Raw genomic sequence first — 14,954 nt, forward strand, 5'->3', positions numbered from 1 at the left:
CGCCACTATTTCTCCCGGAAGCTCATTCCACACGGCTACCACTCTCTGAGTAAAGAAGTTCCCCCTCATGTTACCTCTAAACCTCTGCCCCTTAATTCTTAACTCATGTCCTCTTGTTTTAATCTTTCCTCCTCTTAACGGAAATAGTCTATCCACATCCACTCTATCCCTTTCATAATCTTAAATACTTCTATCAAATCCCCTCTCAACCTTCTACGCTCCAAAGAATAAAGACCGAATCTGTCCAATCTCTCCCCATACTCCAGATGCTTAAACCCAGGCAACATTCTGGTCAACCTTCTCTGCACTCTCTCCACTCTGTTTATATCCTTCCTATAATTAGGCGACCAGAACTGCACACAGAACTCCAAATTAGGCCGCACCAACGTCTTATACAATCTTAACATCACCTCCCAACTCCTATATTCCATGCAATGATTGATAAAGGCCAGCATACTAAAAGCCTTCTTCACCACCCTATTCACGTGAGTTTCTACCTTCAGGGAACGACGTACCGTTACTCCTAAATCTTTCTGCTCTTCTGTATTCCTCAATGCTCTCCCATTTACCACGTATGTCCTATTCTGATTCTTCTTACCAAAATGAAGCACCTCACACTTATCAGCATTAAATTCCATCTGCCATTTTTCAGCCCACTTTTCTAAGCAGCCCAAATCCCTCTGCAATCCTTGAAAACCTTCTTCATTATCCACTATTCCACCTATCTTAGTATCGGCTGCATATTTACTAATCCAATTTACCACCCCATCATCTAGATCATTAATGTATATAACGAACAACAATGGGCCCAATACAGATCCTTGAGGCACACCACTGGTCACCGGCCTCCAACCTGACAGACAATTATCCACTACCACTCTCTGGCCTCTCCCTTTCAGCCAATGTTCAATCCATTTGACTATCTTAAAATTTATACATAAAGACTGCACCTTCCTAACTAACCTTCCATGTGGTACCTTATCGAAGGCCTTACTGAAGTCCATATAGACAACATCCACTGCGCTACCCTCATCCACATTCCTAGTCACCTCTTCAAAAAATTCAATCAGATTGGTCAAACATGACCTTCCTCCCACAAATCCATGTTGAGTGCTCCTGATCAGCCCCTGTCTATCCAGATGTTTATAAGTATTATCTCTAAGAATTTTCTCCATTAATTTACCTACCACAGACATCAAACTTACAGGCCGATAGTTGCCAGGCTTCCTCCTTGAACCCTTTTTAAATAACGGAACCACATGCGCAATGCGCCAATCCTCCGGCACTATCCCCATATCTAATGACATTTGGAAAATTACCGCCAGAGCCTCTGCTATTTCCTCCTTCACTTCTCTCAATGTCCTGGGGAAGATCCCGTCTGGTCCCGGAGACTTATCCACCTTTATATTCTTCAAAAGCCTTAAAACTACACCTTTTGTAATCTCTATATTCCCCATATTTACCCAATTTGCTTTTTTTATCTCACATCTCCCAATATCCTTCTCCCTAGTGAATACCGAAGAAAAGAAACTGTTCAATATCTCCCCCATTTCTCTAGGCTCCACACACAGTTTTCCGCTCTGATTTTCTAAGGGACCAATTTTGTCTCTAGCTTTCCTCTTACCATTAACATATTTGTAGAACTCTTTTGGATTAGTTTTCATCCTGCTTGCCATAGTTTTCTCGTACCTTCTTTTAGCTTTCCTAATTCCTCTCTTAAGATTCCTCTTACATTCAATGTATCTTTCAAACATCTCCTTAACTCCATGCTTCTTATATCGAACCAAGTTTCCAATATTCCTTGAAAACCACAGCTCTCTCAAACCTTTTGCCCCTCCTTTTAACCTAACAGGAACATAAAGCTTTTGCACTCTCAAAATCTGATCTTTAAAAGACTTCCATCTCTCTACTACATCCTGCCCATAAAACAAATTGTCCCAAAGCACACCCTACAAGTCCTTTCGCATCTCCTCAAATCTAGCTTTTCCCCAATCAAAAACCTCAATCCTTGGCCCTGATTTCTCTCTTTCCATAATGACATTGAAGCTGATGGCATTACGATCACTGGACCCGAAGTTCTCGCCAACACTAACCTCCGTCATTTGACCCATCCCATTTGCCAACAGTAGATCTAACACTGCTCCTTCTCTGGTCGGCACCTCTACATATTGTTGTAAAAAACTATCTTGCACACATTTCACAAACTCTAACCCATCCAGTCCTTTCACAGAATGTGTTTCCCAATCTATATGTGGAAAATTAAAATCTCCCGTAATTACAACCCTGTGCTTATCACAAATATCTACTATCTCCCTACAGATTTGCTCTTCTAGGTCTCGGTCCCCTCCGGGTGGTCTATAATACACCCCTACAAGTGTAACCTCTCCTTTCCTACTCCTCAGTTCCACCCAAATAGCCTCCGTGGATGTGCCCTCTAATCTATCCTTCCTAGGCACCGCTGTAATATTTTCCCTGACAAGCATAAAAAATAATATGCAGCATTGAATTGAAGTTAGTAACACATCATTTCAGAATGTTCCAAAAAAACACAATTAAAGGGCTAGGTTCCAACTTTAAATTGCTGAAAATGTTTGGAAAAACTTCCTTGCAAAATTTTTCTAAGCTAGGGCAGGTCCAAATCATATGAATTCAGGAGGCATCACCTGTTTTGCATCAATCACTTTGTAGATTTATGTCCAAATAAAAATGAGAAAATTTTAGTTTAGTCATATGTGCTCTATGAACTACATTAAATTGCAGCAGACATTGCCGTGAACAAACGGATGTAATGTTAATCAGTTTAAAAATAGAATTCCAAACCTCATTGGACAGTGAAAAGGTTCAAATCCTGCTCCCAGCATTCTTGATTTTAATTAATGGGGTTTGTCAGCCAATTTGTCATAATTGAGAGATATTAAGCCTTTATAGGAGATTGTAGTTCAAAAAAATATATCAAGAATATTCATTTCGGGAGTCCCTGGAAAATCTGAGCTGAACAAAATGTCTGATTTTCATAGAATTTATTATTAATAAATTGTATTTTAATATTCTGAACAGTCTATTTGTTTTTGACAGCAATTTGAGATGATAAAATTGAAAAACCTTTTCTTTTTAGAATATTTACTCAAAGAACAATAGAATTATATCAATATATGAAATTAATAACATTCATTGTACAGAGTACAGATTCTAAGAAGCTTATAATCTATTCTTGGATCATGTCTATGCTTTGAACAGGTTATTAATTTACCATAAAATGCAATAAATATACAGGGCCCTCCATGTTTGGGAGAAAAACATTCTTACCCTTTATTTTCCCTGTGCACCACAGTTTTAAATTTCTAATCAAACAATTTACATGTGAATAAAGTGCACATTCCAGATTTTATTTTCATGTACATTTTGGTTTGACCACATAGAAATTATTCCAATTTTTATACTTAGACCACTCATTTCAGGGCAGCATAAAATTTCAGATTTATTGTCAGAATACATTCATGACATCACATAGAACCCTGAGATTCTTTTTGCTGCTGGTGAAGCAGAATTACCATTTATTGGTAATGCAAATAAAATCTATACACAATGTGTGACAGGCCCAGAGGACCCCAAAACCAAGCAGCAATAGAAATTCACCAAGACAAATGGTTACTTAAACAAAAGTTGCTTTTAATTATCTTTAAACATAAAAACACGATCAAACTTTAACTTATTACTATTGACTTAATCCGCTTCTAATTCTAAGTGCGTGTGTATGTAATGTGTGTGTAAGTTTAGAAAAGTTCTTTAATTCACAGTCCAATCTCACTTCTCACTCCTCCAAGTTCACTGTTGCAGGCAATTCTTATACTGTGCACAGAATTTAACATCTATGAATTTCACCAGGCTTTAGTGCTGTTTTCAGAGAAAGAGAGATTTGTTACTTGTTGAACACAAACTGATTCCTTCTAATCAGCCACTTCAGTGTCTTTCCAAAGAAACTAGCCCCATCAGGGTTTTCCAAATGATCTTTGGCTTGGCTTCGCGGACGAAGATTTTTGGAGGGGTAATGTCCACGTCAGCTGCAGGCTCGTTTGTGGCTGACAAGTCCAATGCGGGACAGGGAGACACGGTTGCAGCGGTTGCAAGGGAAAATTGGTTGGTTGGGGTTGGGTGTTGGGTTTTACCTCCTTTGTCTTTTGTCAGTGAGGTGGGCTCTGCGGTCTTCTTCAAAGGAGGTTGCTGCCCGCCAAACTGTGAGGTGCCAAGATGCATGGTTTGAGGCGATATCAGCCCACTGGCGGTGGTCAATGTGGCAGGCACCAAGAGATTTCTTTAGGCAGTCCTTGTACCTCTTCTTTGGTGCACCTCTGTCTCGGTGGCCAGTGGAGATCTCGCCATATAACACGATCTTGGGAAGGCGATGGTCCTCCTTTCTGGAGACATGACCTACCCAGCGCAGTTGGATCTTCAGCAGCGTGGATTCGATGCTGTCGGCCTCTGCCATCTCGAGTACTTCGATGTTGGAGATGAAGTCGCTCCAATGAATGTTGAGGATGGAGCGGAGACAATGCTGGTGGAAGCGTTCTAGGAGCCGTAGGTGATGCCGGTAGAGGACCCATGATTCGGAGCCAAACAGGAGTGAGAATATGACAACGGCTCTGTATACGCTAATCTTTGTGAGGTTTTTCAGTTGGTTGTTTTTCCAGACTCTTTTGTGTAGTCTTCCAAAGGCGCTATTTGCCTTGGCGAGTCTGTTGTCTATCTTGTTGTCGATCCTTGCATCCGATGAAATGGTGCAGCCGAGATAGGTAAATTGGTTGACAGTTTTGAGTTTTGTGTGCCCGATGGAGATGTGGGGGGGCTGGTAGTCATGGTGGGGAGTTGGCTGATGGAGGACCTCAGTTTTCTTCAGGCTGACTTCCAGGCCAAACATTTTGGCAGTTTCCGCAAAACAGGACGTCAAGCGCTGAAGAGCTGGCTCTGAATGGACAACTAAAGCGGCATCGTCTGCAAAGAGTAGTTCACAGACAAGTTGCTCTTGTGTCTTGGTGTGAGATTCTCCTAAATAGAATAATACCTAGTGTCACCGAAAATGTTCTCCCAGAATCACAGTGCGGCTTTCGCGCAAACAGAGGAACTACTGACATGGTCTTTGCCCTCAGGCAGCTCCAAGAAAAGTGCGGAGAACAAAACAAAGGTCTCTACATCACCTTTGTTGACCTCACCAAAGCCTTCGACACCGTGAGCAGGAAAGGGCTTTGGCAAATACTAGAGCGCCTTGGATGCCCCCCAAAGTTCCTCAACATGGTTATCCAACTGCACGAAAACCAACAAGGTCGGGTCAGATACAGCAATGAGCTCTCTGAACCCTTCTCCATTAACAACCCTCTTTTCAATCTTCTTCAGCATGATGCTGAAACAAGCCATGAAAGACCTCAACAATGAAGGCGCTGTTTACATCCGGTACCGCACGGATGGCAGTCTCTTTCCAGATGATAACCTCTTTCTTTCAGGTCACCACAGAGTTCCTTTTATGTTTCTCTTTCTTAGGTGAAACATTATGCAATTATCCATCTTCTCTTGTATGAACCACAAGGGCTTTGATCAGGCTGAACTAAGAACTCACAACCCATCTTCAAAATGGGGCTTGCCAGCTTGTCCTGTTCCAGTCCCAGCTGCTGCTGCTGAACTGTAGAAATTATCTCTCTCACACACACAGAAAAGCACATGACCCTCCTAGAACAGCAAACTACATTCAGACAGTCTGTAGCACCGGCCCCATTCTTCCAAGTCTGTTCATCTGTTGCTTTCCAAAACAATAATCCATTACTCCACAACATGTTCAATTAACACCCACTTGTGAAGTCCTTCAGCAAAGCAGTTTGCATTGTCCTTACAAAGACACTGGGTGCCTGGACTCTCTGGCTTAAGCAGAGCTCTGGCATTTAAATGAGATCTGTTTTGAAGAGTTTGTATCTGTGTGTGACCTAACTAAAAATGTCACAATTTATCTCCTTTAAACCATATTTATATACAATATAAAATATAACAATCTGTCACAAACATATAATGTAAACCAATAAAGAAATGTAAACAACCTGACTGCTTAGAAAGGGGAAAAAACAAAGAGCAAAAGTAAGAGGCCTTAAATGAGTCCCTGATAGAGTTTACTGTTGAGGAGCCTGAAGGAGAGGTAGTAGCTTTCCTGATGGTAACAGCAAAAACAAAGTGAGTGCTGGGTTGTGTAATTCTTGATTGGAGCTGCTACTCTCCAACAGCAGCGTTCCCTGTAGATATTCTCAATGGTGGGGAGGGTTTTGCATGTGATGTCCTGGACTTGTCCAGTACCGTTTGCAGGGCTTTAAACTCTGGGATATTGGTGTCCCCATACAGACCGTGATACGACCGGCCAGCACACCTTCCACCACATATCTGCAGAAATTTTAATATTTGGGATAGCAATGGCATGCATATTAGTCATGTTTAGTACTTTGTTGCACACCTCCTGCATGAAATTATTTTTTGAAGTCTGTGATTCATAGACCACACTAGGTGCAGTTTTTAGGTTTGAAAAAATCTTTTGTTGCTTTAGCAGTATATTTGGGATAATTGGCCCAAAACTCTTTTGTTGCTTTTGCAGTTGGCCATCAGGATAAATCACTGTCCAATGAGTTTGGAGGCATTTGCTTGAACATGAACAATCAAGACGTTTCTATGCACCTCAGAATTAATTTTGCTTCTGCCATCAGCAGTTACATCAATGAAAATAAGTGCACCAGTACCTATGGCAGCCATACATGCCCAGGCCATAACACCCCCACCAGCATGTTTCACAGATGAGGTGGTATGCATTTGAACATCGGCAGTTCCTTTACACCTCCACACTTTGATCTTGCCATCACTCTAATACAGGTTAATCATCTGTCCAAAAGGCCTTTTTACAGAATTCCTAGCACTTTTAAATAGTTCTTGACAAACTATAATTTGGTCATCCTGTTTCTGTGGCTTACTAGTGGTTTGCATCTTGCAGTGTAGCCTCTGTATTTCTTTTCATGAAGTCTTCTGCAGACAGTGGTCATTCTCACATCCACACCTGCCTTCTGAAGAGTGTTTTTCATCTGTCAGACATAGAAGAATTCTCATCATAATGAAGAAAAATCCCAAATATGTCATCAGCAGTGGAGGTCTTCCTTGGCCTACCAGTTCTGCGGCGATTACTGAGCTCACCAGTACAGTCTTTCTTCCTAATGTTGTTCCAAAAAGTTGATTTTGATAATTCTGTTTGGGCGACGTCTCTTACTGTTTTTTTTCAGTCTCATAATGGCTTCTTTGACTTTCATTGGCACAACTCTGGTTCTCATGTTGAAAAAAGGCAACACAGACTCTAAAGGTGATCAAAAGCTTAGATCATCAAGCTCTCTTATACCTGCACCAATGAAGCAATTAAACATACCTGAGTAATTGCAAACACCTGTGAAGCCAAATGTCCCAAACATTATGGTGCCCTGAAATGGGGGACTATGTACAAAGAGTGCTGTAATTTTGATATGGTCAAACTAAAATGAATACAAATAACCTTGAATAAAATCTGGAATGTGCACTTTAAAAATCAAATGTGAATTGTTTGATTACAAATTTAAAACTTTGGAGCTCAGGGGCAATTAAAGGAGAAAAAATGTGTTTTTGTCCCAAACATTATGGAGAGCACTGTGTTACCAAGCTGTTATCATCTCTGCCTCACTTTGGAGACTTCAGTTTTCAGCAAAATTCTATAAACTTCCTCTATCCAGAACACTGAGAGTTGCTCACTCTATAAGCAGTACATAATACAGAAAAAGTATTGCCCAGATCACAAAGTTTGAAAAACTTCCAATGTCTCAAACGCAAACTCTAAAAATGCAGTGTTATAGAAATACCACACATTTAGTTAATATTATTTCACATCTTAGAGAATTTTACATTTCCAAATGGCTTTTGTGCACTGCTTCTCAAAGGTACATAATTAAAAAATTACTTTTATTCAAAGGATTCATTGCAACCTTATCCGTCTGGCAGCTGGAGAACTCTTTCTTGGAGTCAGATTTTTCAACAATAACTATGATGAGGCAAACAACATGTATCATTCTGTTTGTTACATGATACCTTAGATCAGGGGTGTCAAACTCAAATTCACGGAGGGCCAAAATTAAAAACTTGGACTAAGTCGAGGGCCGAACTAAATATTTATTGAAAATTTTGAACAACATCTGCATGTTTTCTCTTCTTTCAATATATGTAATGTTAAACTTTAGGATATAACTTTAGGAGGATAATGTTACAGGTCAGGAGTAGGTAGCTCAAGTTCACCCTTTGCTTGACCTGAGGGAAACCTATTTGGTCCCTGTGGAGATGTAGTCAGCATTCACAGGCTGTGTCCATTTTGGCCTGCATCAGGACTCAGCATTTCCTGCTCACTCCTCAGGCTCTAGGCCTCTATTCACCCTCGACCCACCATCCCTCTACCTGACCAGTCCTTTACCCAACCTCTACTCACCCCTCACTCCACTCGCTCTGCCTCTACCCACCCCATCCTATACATGCCCCTCTACTGCCTCTCCCCTCAACCTGTTCCTCCCTCTACCCGTCTCTCACCCTCTAATCACCCCTCCCCTACTCGCCCTGCCCCTCCCCTTTTACCTCTTCCCTATCCACCCCTCCTTCTACTCATCCCTCCCTCTAACTGCCCCTCACACCACCATAACTTCCCCTGCCCATTACTCCTCACCTACACCCTCTGCCCACCCCTGCTTACCCACCCACTCAGGCCCAGCGTGCTGCCAATCAGCCTTTGCGGACAGCCACCATCTCTCTCTTCACGTGCAGGGCCGAACCAGCCGTCCCTGGGGTCCGCGCGGGTGCAAGCGCTGAAGGCCGTGGCGACCGGGGGAAGTGCGCTCGCGTTGTGGAAGGGCCGTCCGGTGCCAGTCGCGCGGGGCTCGCGCTGCCCGGGGGCTGTGCGCAGCCTGCCATGCCTGTCGCGCCGACAGGAAATCACAGGCGCTCACCCATCCGCCGCACCGCTCGACAGGTGGGAGAAGTGACTGGTTGTGCGGGGAGCCTTCCAACCGGCTTGCCGGCTGATGACATCGACAGACTTCTCGTGTTACAATTTCTCGTGTTACAATGGGGAAGGATGTGCAATGAAGGGGGAGGATGGTGGGGGTGACATTACCAAAAAACAGCATCGGCTCTCGCTGCAGGGCGGGCCACCTCTAATACATTTTTGAAATGATCTTGCGGGCCAAATATAATTATATCGAGGGCCAAATTTGGCCCGCGGGCCAGAGTTTGACATGTGTGCCTTAGATAATTACGTTATTCATTTTCAATATGGTAAATTGTAAAAAGCAGCAGTGATACATATATACCAAGAACCATGTTAAAATGCAGCTTTTTGATCAAAGAACCATTATTCTTAATCCATTAATTATTTCTATGTATCTACTTTGTTTATGGGAATGTGCTTGCATGTGTTACATAATAAAAAGAATTAAATTTGGTTTGTGTTCAGTTGGATGCCATCTTGATCAGAATAAAGAATGCTTTACTGTTTCTCTCATAAGGTGATTCTTTCAAAAAAGTATAAGACTGAATTGGTGACAAGACAAAAACAAAAAATTCTACACTCCAGACACCAGACTCTACAGGATTTCAAGTAAAGAGGACGCCAGAGGTGAGAATTTTGTGGTGAAAATGACAATTGGGAGCAGATTTACTTTATTACTAATTAATAATTAGTGAAAATGGCAGAAGGATATTTAGGGAAATATAAAGAAAATGAAGACTGGTATGATTATGTAGATAGGTTTGATATGTAATGCATTATAAGTAAGATGACCTGAATCTTCTTTTATAGCTGTAATTGTTCAGTCTTCAATTACCATGCTAAAACTTTATAGGCTCTATCTCCCAGCTCAATATTTTTGTCGGGTTCATCTTGTATCTCTCTCTACTCCATATGTTTGTATTGTATTAAATTTCAATTTTTAAAAAATTCAATATTCTTCATTTCTCATCATTTACTTGATTATGCAATTTTTTTCCAACTTTAACCTTAGCCATATCTTATTTGTCCTCTTAAATAAGCCTTCATAGAATCCCAAACCACAAACTTATTGGTTACAGAATGTTTGTTAATGTCTAAAATAAACACTTTATCACTTTATCCGTTGTCTTATAAATTCACAAAAATCTTGTATTTTTAACAATGCAGTATTAAACCTCCATCTATAACATATTTTGTTCTTCCAATAAAATTGACATAATGATAGGTGAATTATCAGACAATATCCTTGCTTGATATTCAATATTTTGAATTCTAGCTTGTAGTGAGAGGAGATTAAAAACATATCTAAATGTGAGTATGTCTTATGTCTAAAGGAATAAAATGAATAGTTTCTAACATCAGGATACATTCTCCTCCAACTGTGAACAAGTTTCACTTCATAGCCTTTTTTCCATAACCCATCTTTAACCAGATTAAACTCTTTTCTCTTCTTCAACAATTTAAAACTTATGTCTGGATAAAATAAAATATTTTTTCCATTATAAATCAAAGGTGATCGTCTTTCTTTAGTTTGCTTTGCTCCCAACTCCAGTATCTTCTCTCTTACTTCACATCGAAGGAATCTGACAAGTATTGGACGGGACCTTTTGTCAGACTGAGGTTTAGGTCTTAATGCCCTGTGGGTTCGTTCAATCTCCAAATCCCCTGGAAATTCAGCCTGTCCCAAAGATTCCAGTGTCCACCGTTGAAAAATTTTTTCATATCTTGACCTTTATCCTCTTCTTCAAGTCCAACAATCTTAATATTATTCCATCTGCTAAAGTTTTCCAAAACGACCATCTTTTGCATTAACTGATCGTGCTTTGCAGCAGCCTCTGTTTGTTTTTCTTCAATTGGTCTTTGAGATTTTTAATCTCAAATTCATTCCCTTTAATTTTACCATCCACTATTTCATATCTAGTGTCAACTTGTTGCATTAATCGTTCCATCTTGTCACCATTCTTCCTTATCTCATCAGTTAATACTTCCATAGATTGTCGAAGAAAGTCTAAAAATTGCTTCATTTCTCCAGAAGATAAAGAAGCCTCTGTACCTTTATCTGCTTTTTTTCTTGATTGTAGGTCATTCTTGATATTCCCTTTGCTTTTCCAGGTCCTTTTTATTTTGATCATTGGAGCTGTGGGTATCTTGAATCTTTTTTAAAATTTCCTGTTTTTTTTTAAATGTGCTCTGTGCATGCACGACTCCTTGTGCATGCAGAGTTGCTTCTTCAGTCAATGTTGGCTGCCATTGTTGGAGGAGACCTTATGCAGCAGTGTCCATGGTTTCCCCGGCTTCTGGTCACTCTCCTTTGGATGCTACCTTACGAACAACTTCAGGATCCTTTCTCGAGGTAGGCCTCTCTTCTTCATCCTTCTTTGGTGGCATTAATAATGACTTCTGTATGTCTTCAGTTCTTCCTTATAGTTTCTGTAATTTTGGTAGTCTTTTTTAATCAATTTTCAAGGAGAGCAGGGATTATCAGTCTAACCCCACCTCTCTACATTGTAGATACACAAGGACCAACTTTGTTTGCTGCACATCCAACTTGATTGGAAGGCAACTGGAGCACTGAAGAATGTACAAATTGTTGATGATATTTTAAAAATAATCAAAGCTGCCACAGGTGCTTCAGAAATACCAGACAGTGGAAGAACCTAGGAAAAATTGGGGTCCAGGTCAAATTGCAAGTGAAACTGGAAGGAAAACCTAAATTCTTTAAGCCAAAGGTGGTACCTTTTGCTCTCAAAAGGGAATTGAGACTGAACTCAACAGATCAGATGAAGGAATAATCGAGAAACTTCAGCTCCTATTGTACCAGTCACAAAATCAGATGGTGAAATATGAATTTATGGTGATTATAATGTATTAATTAACCAAACCCTGCAAGTCTTCTAAACAGAAAAAAGGAAACTATAAACCTACAAGTCTGATATTAGAGTCAATCCTCAAGGATGAAGTTTTGAAATACCTGGAGATGCAGGACAGGATTGGTCCTAGTCAGTACGGTTTTTTTTTTAAAGGGTAGATCATGCCTGACTAACCTATTAGAGATTTTCAAAGAAATCTCAGGTAGGATAGACATAGGGGAAGCTGTGGATGTTGTATATTTGGATTTTCAAAAGGCTTTCAATAAGGTGCCACATGTTAGGCTGATAAATAAGATGAAGGACCATGGAATTACAGGGATGCTATTAGACTGGATAGAAAATTGGCTGATAGGCAGAAAGCAAAGGGTTGAAGTTAAGGGATCCCATTCAGGTTGGCTCCCTGTAACAAGCGGGGGTCCACAGGGGTTGGTCTTGGGGATGCTGATGGTTAATATTTATATTAACGATTTGGTTTGTGGAATGAATGGTTTTGTGGTCAAATTTGCAGATTACACAAAGATAAGTGGTAGAGCAGGAACTGTTGAAGAAACCGTAAAATTGCAAAGTGATACAGACAGATTGGGAGGCTGAGCAAAAATATGGGAGATGAAGTACAGTGTTTGGTTTTACACTTTGACAGTGGAAATAAACAGGCAGAGAACTATCTGGATGGGGAGAAAATTCAATCCTCGGAGGTGCAGAGTAATCTAAAAGTTAATGCCCAGGTGGGATTGGTAGTGAAGACAGCTAATGCTTTCATTTCAAGAAATATACTATACAAGAGTAGAGAGATGTTAATGAGACTCTATGGGACACTGGTGAGATCCCACCTAGAGCACTGTGTACAGTTTTGGGACCCCTATCTTAGAAAAGATATGATGCTGCTGGAGAGGGTGCAGAGGAGATTAACTAGGATGATTCCTGGAATTCAGGGCCTGGTGTATGGGGAGCATTTGGCAGCTCTTGGGTTGTATTCATTGAAGTATAGGAGAATGAGGGGGGGATCTCATAGATACGGATCAAATATTTAAAGTTTTTGATAGAATGAATACAGATGTTTCCCTTGATGGGTGAATCGAGGACAATGGGTCATACTCTTAAAATTAGAAGTTGTCCAATTAGAACAGAAAAGAGGAAGAACTTCTTTAATCAGAGGGTCGTGGATCATGGAACTCACTACCACACAAAGCAGTGGAGGCCAGATCACTGGGACGATTTAAACAGGAAATGGATAAGTACCTCATTAGTAAGGGTATCAAGGGATATGGGGAAAAGGCTGGAAATTGGAACTAGGTATGAGCATAATTCAGCTTAGGCCTAATTGCTTGCTTCTGCTTCTTTAACTTGTGAACCCTGTCCATCAAATGGAGCTGAGCTGCAATCGTTCTTTGGTTTGGTTAACCACTATTGAAAGCACATCCCTAACACATCAACTCTTTGCAACCCATTCAACTAATTATTGGAAAAAAAGACCAGAAATGGTGTTGGAATGCTAAAACCAACAAAGCTTTTAATTGCTTGAAGGAACCGCTGACCTCAAGGGATAATGTTCTCATTCACTACAACCCACACAAGGAAGTAACCCTGGCTGTGGATGCTTCACCTGTTGGTTTAGGTGCAGTATTATCACGTCACCTAAAAAGAACAATCAGTTGTATACACATCCCACTCTTTAACAGCCTGTGAGCGTAACTATGTGCAACTGGAGAAGGAAGAATTGGCCATAATATTTGGTCTCAAGCATTTTCCTCAAATACCTACAAGATAGGAAGTTCACCTTAGTGATAGACAATAAACGGCTGAGTTTGATCTTAGGTTCCAAGAAAAGAATTCCTGTGTTAGCAGCAGCAAGAATTCAAAGATGAGCAATGGAGCTTGCAGTGTAGGATTACGATCTAATGCATAGTGCTGCAAACAAGAGCTACGTTGACGCATTATCATGTTTACCTCTGCCTGGGACAGAACAGACTGAAGGTAATATCAATTGGACTGTGAAAGCCACAGCTATCATCCAGGAACAGCTGCACCACTTGCCCATTACAGCTTAGGCTATCAGCAAAGAGGTTCGAAAAGAGGCCACACTGTCAAAGATTCTATACCACCTTGAATGGGGGGCCAGAATTGAAAGCTTTTTATACATGGTGAAATAAAATATTGATTGAAGAGGGCTGCCTGTTGTGGGGGGGGGGGGGGAACAAGAAGTATCATTCCCAAGAATTGGTAGGAAGCCTTGCTAATGGAGCTCCATACCATGGAATGGTCCAGATGAAGGCACTGGCGCACATGCATGTCTAGTGGCCATTGATTGATAGATGAACAGATGGTTCAGAGATGCCACGTCTGCCAAGAAATGCAACAGTAAGCACTCCAAGCAGAAGTGAACCCACGGAAATAGCCATCACAACCATGGCACTGAATTCATATTGACCTCACTGGTCCATTTACTAGGAAAAAACTTTCTGATGATTGTTGATGCATTCTCCAAATGGTTTATTGTGTGGCAAATGTGGTCAATGACAACAGAGAAGACAATTGAGAGACTACTATTACAAGTTCCTGCTTTATTTATTGAGTGTCTCTTTGTGGGGGGGGGGGGGGGGGGGTTGTGCAGGTTGCAACCATTCAGAGTTTTCACAATATTTACAGACTGCATGGCACCATTAGGTCCAAACTATAAACAAAGTTGTTATTCTCAACTAAGACGAAGAACAATGGTTGCTTATTCTGGAAAAACAGTTGGTGAGAGAGAGAGTCATATGATTATAAGTCATACCATTTGGACATTTAAAGAAACAGAATTCAGTATTGATCAGCCAGCCATCTGATAAACATAGAGGTGGAATAACTGTGTGGAAATTAAAATTTCTTGATTCTCCTTGTCAAGAGAAAAACAACACTATCTTGGTGAATTTCTATTGCTGCTGGTCTGTGATGTCACACTATCAGGTGTGTTTGCAGGTTATGAATTACCCACAGAACTAGTTTCAGACAATGTACCTCAATTTGTATCAGACACT

The 14,954-nt window shown here is 40.7% G+C and overlaps 1 protein-coding gene and 1 long non-coding RNA gene across 5 annotated transcripts in view; one reads left to right on the top strand and one right to left on the bottom strand.

Annotated features, from left to right (window-relative positions):
• The window catches only part of LOC138758099 (uncharacterized), a 78,417-nt gene extending 64,344 nt beyond the window's left edge, over positions 1-14,073 (top strand). For all 4 annotated transcript variants that reach the window (XR_011354144.1, XR_011354146.1, XR_011354143.1 and 1 more), the window contains 2 exons: positions 9,585-9,694; positions 11,579-14,073. This is a non-coding gene — a long non-coding RNA (uncharacterized lncRNA). The remainder of the gene's footprint in view (positions 1-9,584; positions 9,695-11,578) is intronic.
• ablim2 (actin binding LIM protein family, member 2) overlaps positions 1-14,954 on the bottom strand; it is a 381,413-nt gene that overhangs the window by 348,021 nt on the left and 18,438 nt on the right. The gene's annotated exons all lie outside the window — the stretch shown is intronic.

This window comes from Narcine bancroftii, chromosome 3 (assembly GCF_036971445.1).
Source record: "Narcine bancroftii isolate sNarBan1 chromosome 3, sNarBan1.hap1, whole genome shotgun sequence".
NCBI lineage: Eukaryota > Metazoa > Chordata > Chondrichthyes > Torpediniformes > Narcinidae > Narcine > Narcine bancroftii.